Below are 18,788 nucleotides of genomic sequence, written 5' to 3'. Positions count from 1 at the left end.
ATCCAGATTTGTTGGTGCCTAATCCAGGTCTATCTTTTTGCTTGCCTGGATTTGTTCTTTAAAAAGAGGCTCTAAAGCATTTTCAAACTTTACAGGCAGGATTTACAGTGGCAAATGTTTTTCTTTTGGACTGATCATCATGAGCTGTGAGTTTTCTCGTTGGCTGTGTCCCGTAGATCTTTTTATTATGGAGTGGAGAGGAAGTTGTGGGATAAAACCCCAGCAAATCTCCTTTGACATATGTAAATCCACCTATGGCTTTTAATTCAACAAAAAAAGCTGAAGCTCAATTTAGGGTCTGAAATTACCCATTTCAAAACTGGACATTTTTCTTCCCTCCATACACTCAACAGTTGCTTAAGAGGTTTTGTTTATTGGCACAGAGTTTGTGGCTTGAACTAATAGAAATACCCATAAACAAAGTTTGCAAGTGCTGCTCATCCCCATTTGCTCCCATTGCCTTCAGGTCCAAGCTCTGCGTTTTTCCAGGCAGCAGCGTTTTTTCCCTGGAGATACAGATGTTGGTGCCTCATTTGAGGCAGCAATGCCAGAGCTTATGTAAAACAGGGTACACGAGACCTTTGAGAGGCGCTCGTGGACTCATGGATGGATGTAACAGCACCAAAATTCATTCAAGCCAATGGAGCTATTCTGTTTTACACCAACCGAGCATATGGCCCTTAGCGCACTATACCAGATGGTATTTTGTAAGCACAGGAATTATTTAGGAGTGCGGCTACTACCCAGTACTAATGAATTACAAATAACTCCTCCAGGAAAGACCCTTTGCTGACTAAGAAGCAGCTCTCTGAGACGAGCAAACTGTTGGGGTTTGGAGGGTCAGCAATTTTTTTTAAATATTTTTTATTCCTTATAAGTTAAAGGGGCCCAGGAATATCCCACTGGCCTCATTAGCAAATATTACCCAATTTTTCTTTCACAATGTAGCAGGGGAAAAAAAACATATAAAATAAACACCTGGCAGGAGTGCATAATCTGCATAAATTCAAGTGGATTTGTTCTTGACAGAACACCACACCAAAATGAGAATTTCTAAGCAGGCGGTAAGACCACTGTGATGATTTATTTTCATGCGTGGCTGGGGATTTAGAGTAGTCTTACAGATCCAAGCACTCGGTTCCCTCTAGATGGGCAAGTCAGCTGATGTAAAAAAAGAAAAACAATAAAAACATCCTTGGAAGTCACAAGTTACTGGAAGTAAAAGGCTAGTACCAGCTCCCAGATTCCATTCTTGTTGCCCAGACTGAGTGAGTATCATGGTGTTGGTCACCTCCAGAGCTTCAAGGCAGAAGGTTTGGTGACTCTTGGTTACATTTGCATGATAAGTCCCCCAGAGATGAAGCTGTTGGAGCACATTGGAGGTGAAGTTTGTTCATTCAGAGCCCGCTAATGGGTTGCAATGCCCAGAAGCCTTTTTTGTTATAAGACCCATGATGTCTTGGGGAAGACCAGCAGAAACTTGCAACATTCCCACCAGTCACAAAGATCCACCTCCTGGGCATGTTCTCATCTTCCTTCTCTTCCCAGTCTTTCCTTTCTTTCCATCCCAGAAGTACTAAAAAGTGTCTAAGGCACAAGGGTGTCTATGCCAGCAGGATAGATTTCTAACCAGAGCTGAGGGAAATGGAGAAGGCCTTTGTTTTTTAAATGCACATGCCCGTTAGGAAGAACTGATGGTCTGACTACCAGTGCTAGAGCAGAGTAAAGAGGAGTCCTTGCCATGCCAGAAGCATTTATGGCTTTCTCCAGGCTTCTTCTCATGCTCAGTTACCTGAAACTCAAGCCCATTCTTGAGTGCTTGAATAGTAGGCAGCAATACAGTGAGGCAAAAAATGAAGACAGATCATCTCTGAAAGGAAAAAAAAAAAGATTTTAGTAAATTTTTAATGCTCAATTAATTTTATGTGCCAAACAACATATTTGCAATAGAGCTGGTCTCATCAGAATAATAGAAAATCCATGTTCATAGACATCAATTATTGAAAAGGGTCAACAGGGCCATATCTGTTCAGGATGGCATGAAAAGTGATGCTTCTCCTTGTAGAACAAGTTTTCTGTTTCTTTCATTCCCTCTTTTCATCTTTTAATTCTAGTATTTTAAATCCTCCCCTGTCAAGCCATGCTTTTGCCTTTGGGGTGGCTGTAATTTTTTCCCCAAGATATCGTTCAAGATATCAGAGTGCAAGCCAAGGTGTTATCCATAACATAGCAAATCTGAAGTGTTTCATCCCAAGCCCGGAGACTAAATTTAACATTAGGCATCGAGGTGTGGGTCTATATGGCTTAGAAACCTGAGGCAAATAGATTCTGTTTTGTTTGTTTGCTTACAACCAAGAAAGCTAGAAAGCAGCAACAAAAGCAAAAGAGATGATGAAGGTCTCTCAAAATTATGGTACTCTGAGACTTGAATTAAAAAAAAAAATGCAATAAGCTTCCTGTAGCAACACTGGGACTAACAACTCTGAGATCAAATCCCAAATGTTCTTGTCTCTCACTGGGCTTTGAAAACCACTGAATAAGAAGCAAGCATGGAAGATTCTAGCCCTGGTTTTATTCATTTCCCTGCAAAAGCCTCGTAGGACAGAATCCTTTGGGACTCCTTTGTCCCAGATCACCTCTGTACTAATCTCCAACTGCGGTGAACACAGCAACAGCACTGCGAGGTCTTTAATTTCAAGGCTTTAAGTTTATTGTTTTCATTTGGCTTTGAGCCACCCTCTGTTTTCCCATAAACCAATACTGGAGCAAGGTAAGGCAAGATGACACCTCAATAGCATTTTTTTTGCCTAGGATTTCTTCTCTTCCTCACTTCATGATGTGCTTCATCAGGAGCAAGCCAATTATTTCTCTGCTGAAGCTTTTGAAGGACAAGAGCCAAGTGAGACCTTAGATGTGGAGAGGAACTAAGCTGGAGTCTTAGATCCCTAACTAAACTGGAGAACTTAGGAATGCTCCTCCACTAGGATGTTTCCTGGCTCATGTGAGGTAGGATGTTGTCGTAGCAAAGGAATATGTCCTAAAACAGAATCACAACCCAAAATGGCCAAAATGACTATCATTAATCCACGAGGCGGGAGGAAGGTCCTCTCATGGCAAGCACTGGGCAAACCAATCCATGAGCGTCCCCCTCACTCAGTGCCATTTTGCTGTGAATGTTTTACATTTCCTCTTTCGGTTCTCAAAAACCTCCCAGTAATTCCAGCTACTTCAAGGTAGAGATTGCAAGGAAAACTCATTTCATCTCCCCCATCCAAAATCCATATTTGAACAAAGACTGGGAAAAAATGGCATACAGAAGCATCATCTTGCAATTAATCATAGAGAGTAGTATAATGTAACAATAATTATGTAGCAGGAATGAGCACCCACTCTGTTCTAACTTCCCTTTATTATGACTTGAACAATTTTCAAGAGTAAATGGGTAAAGCCTAGTTTTCAATAGATACATCCTCTTTTTTTTTACAATACTACTAATAATAATAAAAAATGTGTTCTCAATTATTACATGTCCCAAAAGGTTTTAGGCATTAATGGTTGTTTTCACATCACTTGCTGGTTTCATATTTGAAAAGCAAAGTAGATAGAAAGTAGAAAATTAGGATGCTCTTGGTCCATGTGTTAGATGGAAACTCTGAAAATTTAGGGTACCATTGAGTGAATAATTATGTGCCTGGATCAACACCAGACCACCCAAAATAGATGTCTGTGATTCTCTGGTGTTTGGGTGATGAAAACAAAAGAGAGAAGTGAGGAACCAACATGGAGTTTTCCCCAAATCTGTAGAATTCATTGCTGCAAGATATTACTTGAGGATCCACAGAGCTTCCTCTCTCCTCGGGTTGCCCTGCTTCATCACAAGTGTCTTGGAGCCCTATCCATGGGTTGTGTACCCCCAATGTGGGCATCCAGCCACTGACACAGTCACATCCTCTGGAAGCCATGAGAGTTCTCCATTTGCAGGGCTCAATTTTTGTCTCTTTTCTTAGAAGGGATGGATTGTAGTCTTCCCCTCCCTCTGGCCCTGTAAAAAAAATCAATTATTTCAGCATTCAATTTTTAGCAAAGAGCAAGTGTTGCAGTCTCTGGGTTTGCTTCCTAAAGCAGCATTGGAAAAACACTTCTCTGTTGTCCCAAACAAAAATCCCTCTTAGATAAGAGCTGGAGGAAAGAGCTGGAGAATGTGTCCTATCACACATCCTTCCCCACTATGAACATCTGGGCAGAGCTTTTCTCCAGGGGTGATTATTGCACTTGATTATAGAGAAAGGACCTCTCTGAGCAGAGCGAGGGTTTTAAAGGAAGATAGGCTTGTAGGTCATATACACAACAGACAGGTTTGTAGGTCATATAGAAAACCATAGATCCCAGGTGAGCCAGGCTGTAGAGCAGGTTCTACCCTGCCCACCGCAGGAAGAGCAATCAGCCTGCTGCAGGCTGGGCTTCCTGCATTTTATTCATCATTTGTAAATAGTCCAAAGGGGGAAAAAATATTCTGGTGGGAAGGCACTTTGACTGAAAGGCTGCATTTTTTTATTTTTGCCTGTGCAGTCCACAAATAATAAATAAAACCTGGGTAATTTAGCTTTAATTATGTTGCCTGGCTTCAATGCTTTTCCCTGTCCTAGGTGTGCCAGATCCATTCCCCCCTATTTAGCTACTCTGTCATTTCCACAGAAACATGCATCTGATTATTCACCCTTTGTGCTTTTGTGATGCAGAGTAGACCTTTTCTTGTCCCTGTTACTGGACCTGGCTTTGTTTGGCTACAGGATCCCTCAGCCTAGCCTGGAGCAGTTGCAAGTAGAGGGAGGGCAGTGCCCAGTGAGCAGATCATGGAGTGGAGAGACCAGGAATGGGGATACATCAAATAGAGCCACTCCAGAAGCTTGTAATAGACCTTCCTTCCTGTCCTTGCAGAAGTCATGAATGTTTCCAACTTCAAGACCATTCATGGCAACAAGGTGATCTCAGCATATCTCCTCTTTCAAAAAAACAGAGGACAAATTGAAGAGTCTAAAGCCACCCTTTAGGATGTTTCTGAAATGGGGAAGAAAACAAGGGGACTGACATGCAAAAGATTTCCATCACAGTAATAGGAGAGACATGCTCCAGTCCAGCTGGGAAGAAAGATTTTTCAGTTTCTCTCTCTCTCTGCAACGACAATCTTTCAAGGTCCTGGAGAGCCAATCTAGCTGGCCAAGCAGCCTATCTAACCGGGCAACGTGAACACTCGTGGCCTCTCGGGGCCTCCCTGGAGCCGTCGATATCTCCCTCCCTCAGGTCCAAGGTTGTAGTACTGGGTGGTTTTGAATACCTTGGTTGTACCAACAGAAGTGAGCAGTGCCAGCCCTGGCTGTCACTCTCAGTGCAGAAAGACCCTTTCCAAGAGACGCTGTGCGACTTTTCCTGCTTACACTCAGACATCTGGGTCACTCCACCTCTTTGGGAAGACTTCCAAAGTCAGGTCCCCTCCACAGAGTGCTCTCTGTCTCCAGCTCCGTCACGTTCCCTTCTTGGCTTTGCATGCTCTCTTGTCCCAGAGGAGTGCAGCTGCTGTGGCAGTTCACGGCACAAAATCCACTCTTTGATGCAAGCTGGGGGCTGAGCCATCAGCTGCATTGCAAATGAGGCTCCTGACCTTAAACTGGCACAAGCAGCTGCCCAGGACTCACTGGGGGGCTCCAAGCCTGTATCCGATGTCCTCACCGCAGCTTCAGCCGAGGACAAACGTGCAGCTGCTGTAGCAGCAGTAGTGTGAGCATCAGCTGAATACTTGGAAATTTGTACATGGGCATATATTTCCCCAGTGAAAGATCCCAAATACATCACCCAAGTGATCACTTTGATGTGAACCTTTCTCATGCCATTTGCAGGGTGGCACTGGGACCCAGCACCACAACCGGTCAACCTGGATCCAGGCTCCTCCAGTGCCCTGAATCCTCTCCTTGACCTCATCCAGAGACACAGACATTTTATTTAGGTTACAAGTACGCTGGCAAAGGGACTTCATTCCTAGGGACCAGCAAAATGACCCAGGTTAGGGTGGCAGGAGGATGTTTCTGAACCACATTCTGCAAACTAGTCATCGTCCCCCCACTGCCGTCAGTTCTAGCACTCATGATTTGGGAGTATCATCATTCATGATCCTCAATCTAGACAAGATGAGTCTTGAATAAACATTATAGTAAAATCCAGTGTTCAGTGGTGACGTACCTTTAGCAGTCAATTCACACAAGGAGGCATTTCTTCCCCAGCATGTTGGATATAAACCTTAAATTTACATCTCTAGTTAAACAGCAGTTTCCAAGACTAAGGTCTCAGTCTCAAAGTCTTTAGTGACAGTGAGCAGAATATCTCTTCCATTTAAAACTTCTTTGTTTTTTGGGATGAGAAACTGTGTTGTGTAGGCGTTTTTATAGGTTCCCACATAAGTGGTCGAGCTCTGGTGTTTAATCTTTGTCACATCAGGCTGCAAAACCACTTTATGATGCCTAAGCATCATGTTCATCCCCCTGTCATTGAACAAAACCCATCCTTCTCTGCTGAATAAAAGATGAAGCGGCAGCTGGAATGGCAAAGTTCCTGCCTGAATATCATTTTGGAGGAGGGCTGTGCATCTGATAACATGGGCTGCGCACATGGTTATTTTCTCGAATTAGATAACAGGAGATAGCGCAGCGATGCTCATCTCTCTCCATTGCTGGAAAGCTGGCGCTGCACATCAGCTTATCGGCTCACCGGTGGCTTCCTCGGGAGCTCTCGCCAGCAGCACTCCTTGCTTAGATTTCGCCGAGATTACTGCAGATGGAAGCGAGAGGTTGCTGGCAACCTGCACTGCCTGCAAGCTGGGAGCCAGGAGATATCCAAGCCCAGCACCAGTGGCAGAGACAAGCTCCTGCCATCTACAAAATACAAATGTGCCAAATTGGATTATAAGGGGGAAGGTGGGGCTGAGAGGGCCTAAAAATCCCAATGAGCAGGACTGTACCTGCAAAGTTAGAGCATGGAAGCCAGAGCTGCTGCATGGTGTCCAGCGGGACCCTGCCTCCCACGGCTGGCTGACCCCATCCGAGCATCCGTCTCATGTTCTCACGTGTCCTGGGCTCACTCCAGAGCATTGAGACACCCACAAGGCTTTTCTTTTCCTCAGATTGCGCTCAGGTTTCTGGTGCAGAAGCGGTACTAAAAGAGCACTGCAGCAAGGGCAAGCTCCTCCTAGGCTGCTGCGGGAAGACAGGATCCCTAAGAAGTGCTTTGCCCTCCACACTCTCCTGACATGCAGCCTGTCCCACCTGGGGCACGGTGATGGCTAGAATGAGCCTGTCCCATTGCAAGGAGCCTTTTTACAATGATATATATGGACAGAATTTTCTTCTTGTCTTTTTGAAGAGCACCAGCAAGTGCCATGCAAACACATGTGCAACCCTCAGCAGTCCCTTTTTCTGTCAGAAAGCACCGTTGTGTCCAGAGGAAGAAGAAATGCTATTTTTCCCCCCTCTTCCAAGCCCAAAGGGTGGTAAGTTTCTGGTATTTATGTATCATTTTTCCCTGCTGGCATCTAATGGGCATTTTAGTAGCACAAATAGAAAGCGCTGCATATTTATCTTCCACGTCGCACACATCGAGATGGAGTGGAGCGAAAGGAGAAGTGCCCCAGGCTCCTTGTACCAATCTTGTCCTCAGCAGCAATCTCAGCGATGAAGAATAACTTAATTACCGCATATCATTTTGTCTCCTTTCCTTGCTCCTTGTTGCTTTCCTGTGACGCCAGTGCCCACACTCTGATGCACCAGTCAAATTAAAATTGCTGGTGGAAAAGTGATCCTCGACCTACCTAGAGCTCTAACTCTGCATCTGGGCAGATAAAGGGGTGAAACCCATTTTACTTGCAGAGAAGTTGGCTTAAGCAAGGCCATATGCTGCCCTGCAAAGGGGAAGCCCATGTGCATCTGTCTTGTTCCATTTGTTGCATTAAGCGTTTACTCTTATGAAGAAAAAATCAAATTGAAGGGTTTTTTCTCCCCTGCACCCCTACCCAGCCCTGGAAATGAGGATTGCTCTGTACACCCTTTTCTGTTGAGCTGTGTAGCAGCAGCAACCTGGCAGTCCCAGCTGAGGTCCTGACGCATGCAATACAAAAGCTGGAGAAAGATAGTTGCAAGGAAGTGAGGACCAAGGGATGCTCTGGCTGAAACACCACTTAGGGGCTGGGGAAGGACCACAAAGCTTTTCCCAACTAGTTTCCAGTTATGCGTGAGGCAGATGGGCAACACCAAAAGAGCTTGAACAAGGGCCCCGAGTCCTTCTGCTAAAGCACCTGGACTTTGAGTACTGCAGAACAGCACAAAGAGGCTTTTTTTTTCCTGAATCCTGGTTGAGTGAAGGCCATGAAGACAAGAAAATGGGGCAGCTGGAAATCAAGGCAGATTCAGGAAATGCCAGGGCAGCATGAATGAGAAACTGTATTTTCAGACATGCTCCAGCACTTGCTAGTTTGCAACATGACCTGGAAGGCTCAGCAGCTTCCTTGCTTGCATTTTTACAGGATGGAAATTGCCAGAAGCAATTAACTTTCTTAAAATATCTTCCCAAAAGCCCCACTGCAAGTTTGCAGTGCAGGGAAGAAGCTGAGCTCCTCTGAGGACAGGCCCTCCATGTCCACATGCTTGCCACAAATGGAGAAACGTTCATGGAAATATTCTCATTGCTCTTGAACAATGTGTTGTTAGAGCAAGATACAAAATCCAGGTATTCCCCTATTCCTTCTATAGCATGTCCTTTTCTTTCTGACCTTAGGAATGATTTTAATTGCTGTATTAATTCTCCTAGGCAAGTGCAAGGGAGCGAGCTCTGTGCCGCCAGGTTCTGGTGAGCTCATGGCAGCAACAAGCTGGGCAGAGTTCACTTGCTTTTTTAGCAGTGCCCTTCCCTTGTGAGCATCCTGGTAGCTTTAAGTGAATATCGCATTGCTTTTTGAACTTGCAGGTAATTAAACCTTATTTTCATTATTTTGTTATTAAAAATAAAGAAGCAGAGCTGAACTAAATATGCCCCCAGTTAAGAGTCATAGTAACCAAGCCTCTAAGCAATAAGCATTGAGTTAAACAGAACAGCTATATGATGTCCTAATCTGCAATAATTTCATCAGAAATGTAAGGGCTTGGTGAAATATTTGGCTCATTTTGTGGAGTAAGGTCCTCAAAAACACAGTAGTTTGTAATGTGGAACTAAACAAAGCGAACAAGTGGACATGTTTGATTCAAAGAGCTTGAAAAATCTCAGATCAGAATCAGAAATGATTAAATAAATTTGCCAATAAGCTCCTCCTAGAGCGGATTAGAAGATCACTTACTCCTTTCCCGGTTGCAGTTCATATTGTAGTTTTCTGTACATGCTTGCACAATGGGAAGGCTGTAGTGCTTGATCAGTGTTAGTGTGACATTTGCAGACTGCCACTGGATAAGCTCTGGCTGTTGAGGTTGCACAGTGGTATCAACGTGCAGCAGATCATTTACCATGCAGATGCATTTCCGACCAACAAAAGCCACACAGCATTGCTCTGGCTTGCCCTATGGAAAATAAAAATAGCGCATTGTCTATAGGCCACATGAAAAGAGGCCTATGGGCTATTCAAAGTGTTCTTTAGAAACATCTGGAAATATGTTTAAAAGCATTGTAACAAGGGTAGTAAATGTCATGTTAGATTTTATGCAGAAGCCTGGCAATCTGCAATCAGAGTCAGTTACTTTCTTAAACTTAAAGTGACTATGCTGCCTTCTGAAACATCAAACCTGCCTCCTTGGGTTCCGTCACAGCTCAGGATGTTGAGAAGAAGGATCAGATTTATTTGTTCCCTTCCTTTCCCTGCTTAAAGAAGAGGGAAGAAAAGGCAACAGAAATACCTTTTCCTCACCAACAGATCCCATGCAGAAGATAGTATTGTGGCAGATCTTTTAGAAGAAGACGTTCCAAAGAGCTACGTGAAAGTTAAATAATTCCTCTGAGAATGCTCTGCAGAGCCACGGAGCACTCTCAGTTCATTCCAGCCCCATGGTATCACCAAGAAGCCACCGAAGTTGTGCCCAAACCCCACTTCCCTGCAGCAGAGGCCACTGCTGACCTGTCCCATTTCTCCCACCAGGGACAGGGCAAGTGCTCCTGCATCCAGGGATGTTCAGACCATTTGAAGAACTGGTCCAGTCCCTGTATAGGTGATTAACAGGAGATTCAGTCTCTGCATTATTACACCTGCTCCAGCACATGTTATTAAAGGACATCTTCCATGAAGACGCATATTCTTGCTCTGGAGGCTAAAGACTGTCTTGCTTCTCCAAGTCATTTGTTCCACAGCTCTTTCCCTTAGTTTAATAGCCAGCTAATCTGGTGACCACCAGCCTAGCAGGAGGTTGCATTTGGGCTGGCTTGGGCAGCAGAGCAGACCAAGGGAGCAGAACTTCCAGATCAAGCACTGTAGGAAAAGTCGCTTCTTCATTTAGCTCATGCTGTGCTGTCACAGCTACGTTGTTCACACCACTGAGACAGCTGGTTTTGAGGCAGAACAGGCATATTCAGATGGGTCGTTATGGACAAGGAGCAAGCCAAGTTCATATGGAGTTGCTCGTTTGCCACAGAACTGTGAACTGCAGCCATAGGGTAGATGTGATTTGGGATCATATCCTCATCCAAGACTTCTCCTCCCTGGCCCTTGTGCCTGCACATTGCTTTTCCTATATTCCTTCCTCTCCTGCTTCTCTTCTGTTGTTAGATTGTTTTGTTGAGGGTTTTTTTAATCCAAAAAAGCAATGATCAAAAGGGAAATATTATGATATGATGAATGTGATTCTATATTGTACTTACCTCTGGGCATTCACTCTCTTATTTCAGTGTGATTGTTATAGTTCTTTTTATTCCTTTCATAAAGCAAAAACATTTAATGTAAAAATGAAAGGAGCCCTGATGATTTGGGTGAATTGTAGTGCTCAAGGCTTTCCTCCTTCTGTGCTTAAAGATATGTATACGCTTTAATGCAAGAGCCTGCAGAGGAAACACCTTATCTAAATCCTATCAAAGACTGTAGAAATTTGACTATGGAGTAAAAGACAGCGACATAGCTTTGGGTGAAGAAAGGAAAGGACATAGTTATCCTCAGGGTTTGAGGGTCTCATCCCTGAACCCTCACATGCCCACGAGGTTCTGCCCTAATGTGCCTTACTCAAATGGGTCCAGTTCTTGCATGAAGCCCTGGGAGCTGGAGAGGACATGAACCCATGTGGCTTCCTACCTCCCTTCCCTTCTGCCCCTGTGCTCTGTGCTGCTTGTGAAGCTCTGCTCTGGGCTGAGCTGGGAATCATGACATGTCTGAAAGGTTTAAATTAGTTTGCAGAGCAGGGGATTTCAAAAATAGTTCCTTATTGCTAGAAACCATCCAGCAATAGTGGCGCAGCAGCAGCACAGCCAGCGCTGTGAGGGAGCCCGCTGCAGTCCATGCTCATCACAGCAGCCCTTGCATCCTCTGGTATAAATTCAAATATACAGGGTTAATTCTGATGGAAAAGCCTGGGTTGGGCGCTGACACTTCAATAGAAGAGTGGCATTAAGTCAGTCAGGAACAGGCTGAGCTCATTCACCCTTGTGCTCTAACAAGAGTCTCCACCAGGTATTTTTCATATTTCACTGATATTCTGGACGAAAAAAGGTTTTAGTCATGTCATTTCTGCTGTATTTTCTCTCATTTGGATACTGCCTGTGGATAAATAAAGAGCGTGTTTTCTAAGGGATCATTGGTAGCCATCTCACAATACGGAGGACAACCACACAGGGAAGCATCAATGGAGACTGGAACTGCCTGAAACTTCCCATCAGGGTTTTTCCTCCACTCTGAGCATGTGGTCATGAGGTCCCTGTTGCAGGTCCTCTTGCCCCACTTCACATTGTTTCTCTGCCTTACAAAGATTAGAAGGTCCTTGCTGCTCTGCTCATGAGTGAAGCTGCGCAGGAAGAGTGATCTCTCTCACTCATCTCATGAGTGATGAGAGTGAAGCTGAGCAAGAAAAAACGCAGCTGCTCCGTGAAAGCACAGGGTAGGAGTTGGTCTTTGTGTGGGGCTATAAAAAGTTCAAGTGGAGAGTGGCAGAAGCAGCATTGCTCAAGTTGTGGCAACTAAAAGAGCCATTGCAGTTCACTAGCACAATCCCCAAGGTTTTCTTACTATTGCAAATGGCATTTTGCCTGATCTAGTAATCCTAGATGAAGCATCTGCACATTCCCTTAACGATATTAATAACCACCCCATCTATATGGCACGCGCTCCACGTGGAAAATGCCTGGCCCCAAGCTGCAGCCATTGCTCCCTGCAGCCCGTGGCTTGTGAATCCCGCCGAGCTGCAGCCAGTGAGAGCAGCGCTCGCCCGCGCGGCACAGAGAACAGGGGCCCAGCAGAAACCTCCCCAACGTGAGCGCTGCTGGCACCGCCAGCCTGCAAGGGCCTTGTGAATGAGATGAGCCAGGAACCAGCTGAGAGCAGACCCTTATCCCCAGTGTGGCTGTAAGCTCATAAGCTCATTTGCAGCCCAGCACAGCAGCGTTCAAAGGCACTGCCAGGCACAAAGGTCGAATTAAGTTACAGCCAAGAGCAGGGAGGATGTGGGGGTGGATGGGGATGCTGAGAGGAATGAGGAGAGGGATGCAGGTGTGGAAGGGGATGGGGGATGCAAATGGGGATGCGGCTGGGCATGGGGATGCGGATGGGCACATGGATGTGGATGTGGTCGCCTCTCTCCCTTCATCATGTTGGTAAATAGACATTGCAGAGCAGCTCTGCCTCATGCTATGGGCAATCCGTAGCCCAGTTGGTAGGGACCTCCTGGGGTTAAATTGGGAGCTCTTAGTCTTGCCCACACAGAGCTGCCCCCAACCAAACCAATCCCCCAAGCATCAGGGGATAGAGCTTCCAGAAAATCACTGTAGAGTTTTGTTTTCACCCTGGAGTGCAGCAGGGAGTTGCCTGATGCTAAAGATCATCCTCTGCTAGGCATTTACATCTAGGACACGCAGGCACAGCATCTGCCTGGAGAGCCTGGCTCTGGCGTGCCAGCACAGAGCCCAAGGAGGAATCTGCTTTTTTCAAAACTTCTAAGAGAGCGTCACAGACAATAATAAGCCTAATACAAAGCCAATTATGGACTATTTTTAGCAAGCTTCTGACAGCATCCCCTCTCCTAACCTCAGGATATTTATTCAATATATTCTAAATCAGCTCGCTTACCCTGAGGTTGACTCACATGTCACAGGCACATGATGTTATCAGCCTCGCATCAGCAATGTCACTCACCACGCCAGCACTCATCACGGCGGCATTGACTGGCATGGGTGGCAGACAGGTCACAGCTTATCAATATTAGCACTGCCTCTAGTGACAATTAAGCCCTAAGTGTGCACCAGAGAGGATAACACAAGTTTTGTATATATTCAGGTCACCTCAAAGTATCGATAGGAGTAAATTCACATGTTCCTGGTGCAGCAGGAGCCACCTGTTTGGCAAACAGCTTGTCCTGTGCTTAAAGGGAGCATTGAAGGAAGGAAAAGTTCAGATCTCCTGAACACCTGCGAAGTTAAGGGACTCTTCCCTTCATTATGTGGCTTCAGATGTCGCTTGTAGATGCCTCACTTGGACCAGGACTTTCTAACACCACCTCTAAAAAGTTTTCAGGGTAATGCATCCAAACTAACTCATCCAAAATATCTACATTTCCCGTTTTTAAAAGGTTTGAAGCCCAGGGCCAAATTCAGGGCTGGTGCTCCATGTGGCATAAAGCTAAGGGCCCCCCTTCCTTTTTCTATCTTCATTTAGATGCTCTTTTTGGCTGGGAGCTATTTTAACACACACCTTCTCCTCCGTGCATAAATTACACTTATTTAGTTTGCTTTATGCATCAGCAAGACAGGGTGTGAGAGGTGCCCAGGGAAGCTCAGAGAAACTAAGATGCTCTAAATCAGACACTTCATACAGCACCACGGAATTTGCCCTGTGGCATCCCAAGTTGCTGAGAGCACTGTGATGGAAACAGCCAAGATACACTATGGAGGTGGTTATCATCAGACCACTATGTTATCAGACGCATGATGTTCTGGGCAGACTCACCAAATCGGAAGGATTTTGTCCCCAGGCTTGGTAGTGTCACCTGGAAAAACCCACTAGAGTTGCTTTTTCCATTGCTTCAGCTTCTCTCATTCCAGGAACAGGTTTTGGTTTTAAGGGTATAGGAAACATTATTTTGTAATTATAGCCAAGCTCAAGCTATGCAGGAGAGATATCAGGGAGAAGTTTTGATGGAGGCCTTATTTCTTACTGGCTCTTGCTGGACAGGAGATGAGAGGGGCTGAAGGGAGTTGGAGCAACCCAAGCTCGTCATGACCTTTGGTGAGTTAATCAACCTTTCTATCCTCTGCCTGTAAAAAAAAGAGCAACAAATGACATGTGATACTCATTGGCTTATGGATTTGTAGCCCACATTTCCCACTTGAATGCCCACGTTACATGCTCCATCTCTCCAGTCCAGTTAATATTTAACCTCTCCTTTGTTGTGCCAGCAAGGAGACCTGGAAACCTTCAAATTCAAGTGTCAGAGAGCAGAAAGCTCCAGACACTGTGAGTTCACAATCCTCTTGTGTCTCTAGATCTTCCACAACCTCAGTGAGTTTCAGGGGATTGCTGTATTTGCCGTCACCTACCCCAGAATGGGGTGGGAAGATTCCTGCCCATGCTGGAATTAGTACCCTGTGGGCTGACAGATGTGGAAGAAGATCCAGGTAATTTAAAGTGTATCTCAGGGTATATTCACAAAAGAGAGATGCATTAAGTTTAGATTAAAATAGCGCCGAAGGTGAAAACAACAAGGCTTTTAATTCACTGCTCATGTTTGTGCTCAAACAGCCCTTAAAATCCATCTGCTTCGTGCTCCCTTTTTCTTTACCATAAGTAGCTAAAACATAAGCTACTAAAGCCAAATTAATTTTCACCCTCAATGCAGATTACCTTAAGGCACAGGTGAAGGCCAGTTTGAAAAGTCCATCTTAGTCCTTTCCAAGGCTAAACCCCTCCTATTAACACCAATTAAAGCTTCTAGGATTTGACCCTGAGATCGAGATTTGCAGCATACCTGGTGTCAGGGCCTATTTAATTCAGTGTGTCGATTCCCAGGCATGCCGATAGCCTTGGGATTGAGCCACATTCCTACCAAAAGTGCCGTCTCCCTTCTTTTCTGGCTGTATCCAAGTTTTAATGTTTAATATTTAAACTTGAAAGTTCCTTTTGAGACGTTTAAAGTGAAATTATTAACAGCCCCATGTAGAACTGACAGGTTAACAGTGCAACAATTAAAAAGAAAGGTTAAATACATTTTCTTTTCAGACCAACTGCTGTTGCTTAAGACTAATAAATCCACCAGGAGATGGTTTTTACAGAGTATGAGGGACTGTGTGGCATTTTTTATAGGCTTTTTTTTTTCTTCTTTTTTTTTAAAGAAATCACCATGCTCTCTTTCCAGACAGCTACAGAATTCAGTCTGTAGTTAGTAAATGGGGGTTCTTCCAGAGGGTGGCATGAACCAGTGGAAGGTGGAGAAAAATATAGAATATCAAAACAACAAAATTTACTGGCTTTGGGAACAGCTCACACTTTGCATCACTTTTTTTTTTTTTTTTTCAGTTTATCATTCTCTATTGTTGTGAGACACCTGAAAGCAGAAGTGAGGGAAAATAGCAGAATAGAGACAAAGACCTCTAAGGGATTAATTTAAGAGCTTAACCCTTTTCTCCTTTGGAAAACAGCAGAATTCCAGGCTTTCAAGCAGTGCCTTTCTAGACAGGTAGCTGCACACTAGCAGGGACATCTGGGTCACTAAATAGCACCCGTATTAGGTGAACTGAATTACTCTTGGGGTGGTATCCCAAAATCTGGATCCTCACAAAAACTTTTGGTGGATATATCTATAGGCATTTCTGCAAATAATTTTTAAATTCATTGTGCTTCTCATATGCTCTGTGATTGCATGGTAGGATGTTTTGTTGCAAGATTTCATGGAGGTCAGAGGAAAAATAGATTAAAAGAGGAGCAAGCTGCATTCATGAGGGATAAATCCATCCTTGACCGTTGAACATGAAGACCCAGATGTAACCCTGGGCTCGCTGCAAGCCCCCTGAATGGTATTTGCTACAGGGTGGGTAGATAGCCCAAGGGTGGTTGTGTATCCTTCCCTAAGCATCCTCTTCTGGCCTCTCTCAAAGACACACCTTGGGTCTGCCTTACTACCACCTAGTATATCATAATTCAATAATATCACCTATTTATATCATAATTCCCTCTTCTATTGCAACAGGAATCCCTTGTTGCCTTTCACAGGGCATTGATTAGGCCCCCAATTTGCAACCACGAATGGTCATGCGGCCTACAGATATTGAGAAACATTCACTCACTCTGTGCTTTTAGCAGATTAAAAAAACATTAGCCGGTGTTTTAAATGAGTTACCGACAGCAGCAGCGGATGCAGATTATTATAAGCACATCAGTGGACGGTATGATAAGATGGCCATGAGCCACAGTTATAAGCAACCTCGCTTTGATTTAGTGGACTCTGCAGCAACTCATATAAATTGATTAGGCATTTATTAAAACAGCTATTAATCGTGCATTATCTCTTTGTGCAAAGTTTATAAAACTGCCTTGCTTACAGCAAGCTTAAGGGTAGCCGACTCCAGCAGCAAAACTTTGGGGAGAGAGCACAGGCCCTTTCTTGGCTGCCCCTTCTTAGGTGGTGCTGGCTGCTTTGGGCCGTGACAGAGGGTGGCCAGCAGCCAGGAGGCAAAGTAGCCCCATGGAAGCTCCCGCCGCGTCGCCTGGGCCAGCAGCGGAGCAGCACGAACTCCCTAATCCCTCGCCGTGCCTCTGGCAGCAGAGCTTGGCTGGTGGCTTCAGAGCAGCCAATGCATCAGAAGCCGGAAACAGAGGGTCCCCTTTTTATTATTCCTATATTTTTTTTTTATAAAGGTCAGTTTGACAGACTTATGATGGACCCGGGGAGACTCCGCGCTCTATCTGTCAGCCACACACTCATGTGTCATCCTCTCCACACAATATATCTTAATGCACGCATCTGTACCGTTCTCCCTCCCTCGCCCGCATCCCCCATGAATATATAACCACCAAATGTGATAGGAAGAAATTACTGTTGTAATAAAACCGGTTCATTACATCCTTCTAGTCAGAGGCGTTTAATGAGCACCAGGGCTGCCTAATGCTGTTACGTTCCCTCTGAGACAGATGCAAATGTAATATGTTTCCTCGTATCATTTAATTTACTCCTTGGAGCCATGCAAGGAAGCAGGCAGGTCCTTCATACTGTGGGCACCAGTGAATTAGCTGAGGAGCAAGGAAATGCCTCAGGCTGCTATCTAGACTGCTACCAAGATGCTCCAGCTCCATTGAGCTCATCCCCTCCATGGGGAGGATTTTGGTCATCCTGAAAATAGGTTTTTATCTTGAGGAGCTGGGGGGGAACATTGTAGGTGGCCCTAAATCACCGTGGGAATTGGACATCTTGTTTATCAACATTGGAATGGTTCACCCAGAGCCTACGGGATGCAGACTTCATTAATTAAGGCTGGAAGAAGCAGACCTTTCCCAGCCTGAGATTTTGAGTTCTTAAATAGGGCATGTTAGACGCAACGGATTGCAATTTGTGACTTAAAAAAGTAAAAAAGGAAATAAAGCCTCTCCCAAAAGCAGACAATTAAGGATGGAAACCTCTCCCTTGAATTGGGAGGCTGGACTAGCTGATCTCTAGAGGTCCCTTCCAACCTTAACCATTCTGTGATTCCGTGATTCTCTGAATTCAGATCAGGATGGATTAAACAGTTTTAGCAGAGAAAAACGCAGGGAAAGTTCCAAAATTACATTTGTATTTGCAAAATGGGGATTTTTTTTATCTTTGCATCTCACAGTGGCATTGTTCTTTTGGAGACTGACCTTCTGGAAGAAAGCAAAGACAGTGGCATTTCAGAAAGGAGTAAATAATCTCAGTTGAAATAAAACAATCCACTTACAGGGGCAAATAAAATGTCTATTGAATCCAGAGTGAAAATAGGGGATTTTTTACGTAAGAGAAATCCACCATCGATTGGGTACTGGAGCCAGCACTCAACCTTCTGCTGCCTCTCTCATTCTTCATTGTTTATTGATTTGTGACAACTTGGTTGATCTTGCCTCTATAGGCACCATTGGAGTTTCTTTAACAGAACCCCATGACCAGTGCTTCCAGTATTGCTGTTGGCAGTCATGGGTGTTCAGTCCTTCTCCACATGTCACAAGCCTCAAGCTCAGGCCCATGTTGTCTTAGTTTAAAGACGATCATCTCAGCCATCTGCCCTAATTCCGTTTGGCAGATTGCAGCAAAGCAGCATTTTCTTCACAAGGATGTTAGTCCTCAATATTTCCTGTTGTTTTCAGCAGGCTTGTTGAAGGCAAATAGACCCTGGAGATGCAGTCCGTTTGTCCTGGAAAGCTTTAATAATGTTGGAGTCATTGTATTGGTATCCATTTAATTCCAGCTGCTGTATGCTGGCAAGTGGATGAAAAGGGACGTGTTTATGGGATCTTCAGCAATTTTGCCTGGGTCCACAGTCCTGTGCTAGCACACACTTGCAGAGTCTTGCAGGACTATTAATTAAAGGTACTCTGTAAAGCTGTAAATGTATCACTGAGCATCTTGCCG

The sequence above is a fragment of the Nothoprocta perdicaria genome, unplaced genomic scaffold (genome assembly GCF_003342845.1).
Source record: "Nothoprocta perdicaria isolate Ctin4 unplaced genomic scaffold, notPer1 scaffold_33, whole genome shotgun sequence".
Classification (NCBI taxonomy): domain Eukaryota; kingdom Metazoa; phylum Chordata; class Aves; order Tinamiformes; family Tinamidae; genus Nothoprocta; species Nothoprocta perdicaria.
The sequence above is the reverse complement of the archived record's forward strand: the minus strand, read 5'-3'. Positions refer to the sequence as shown.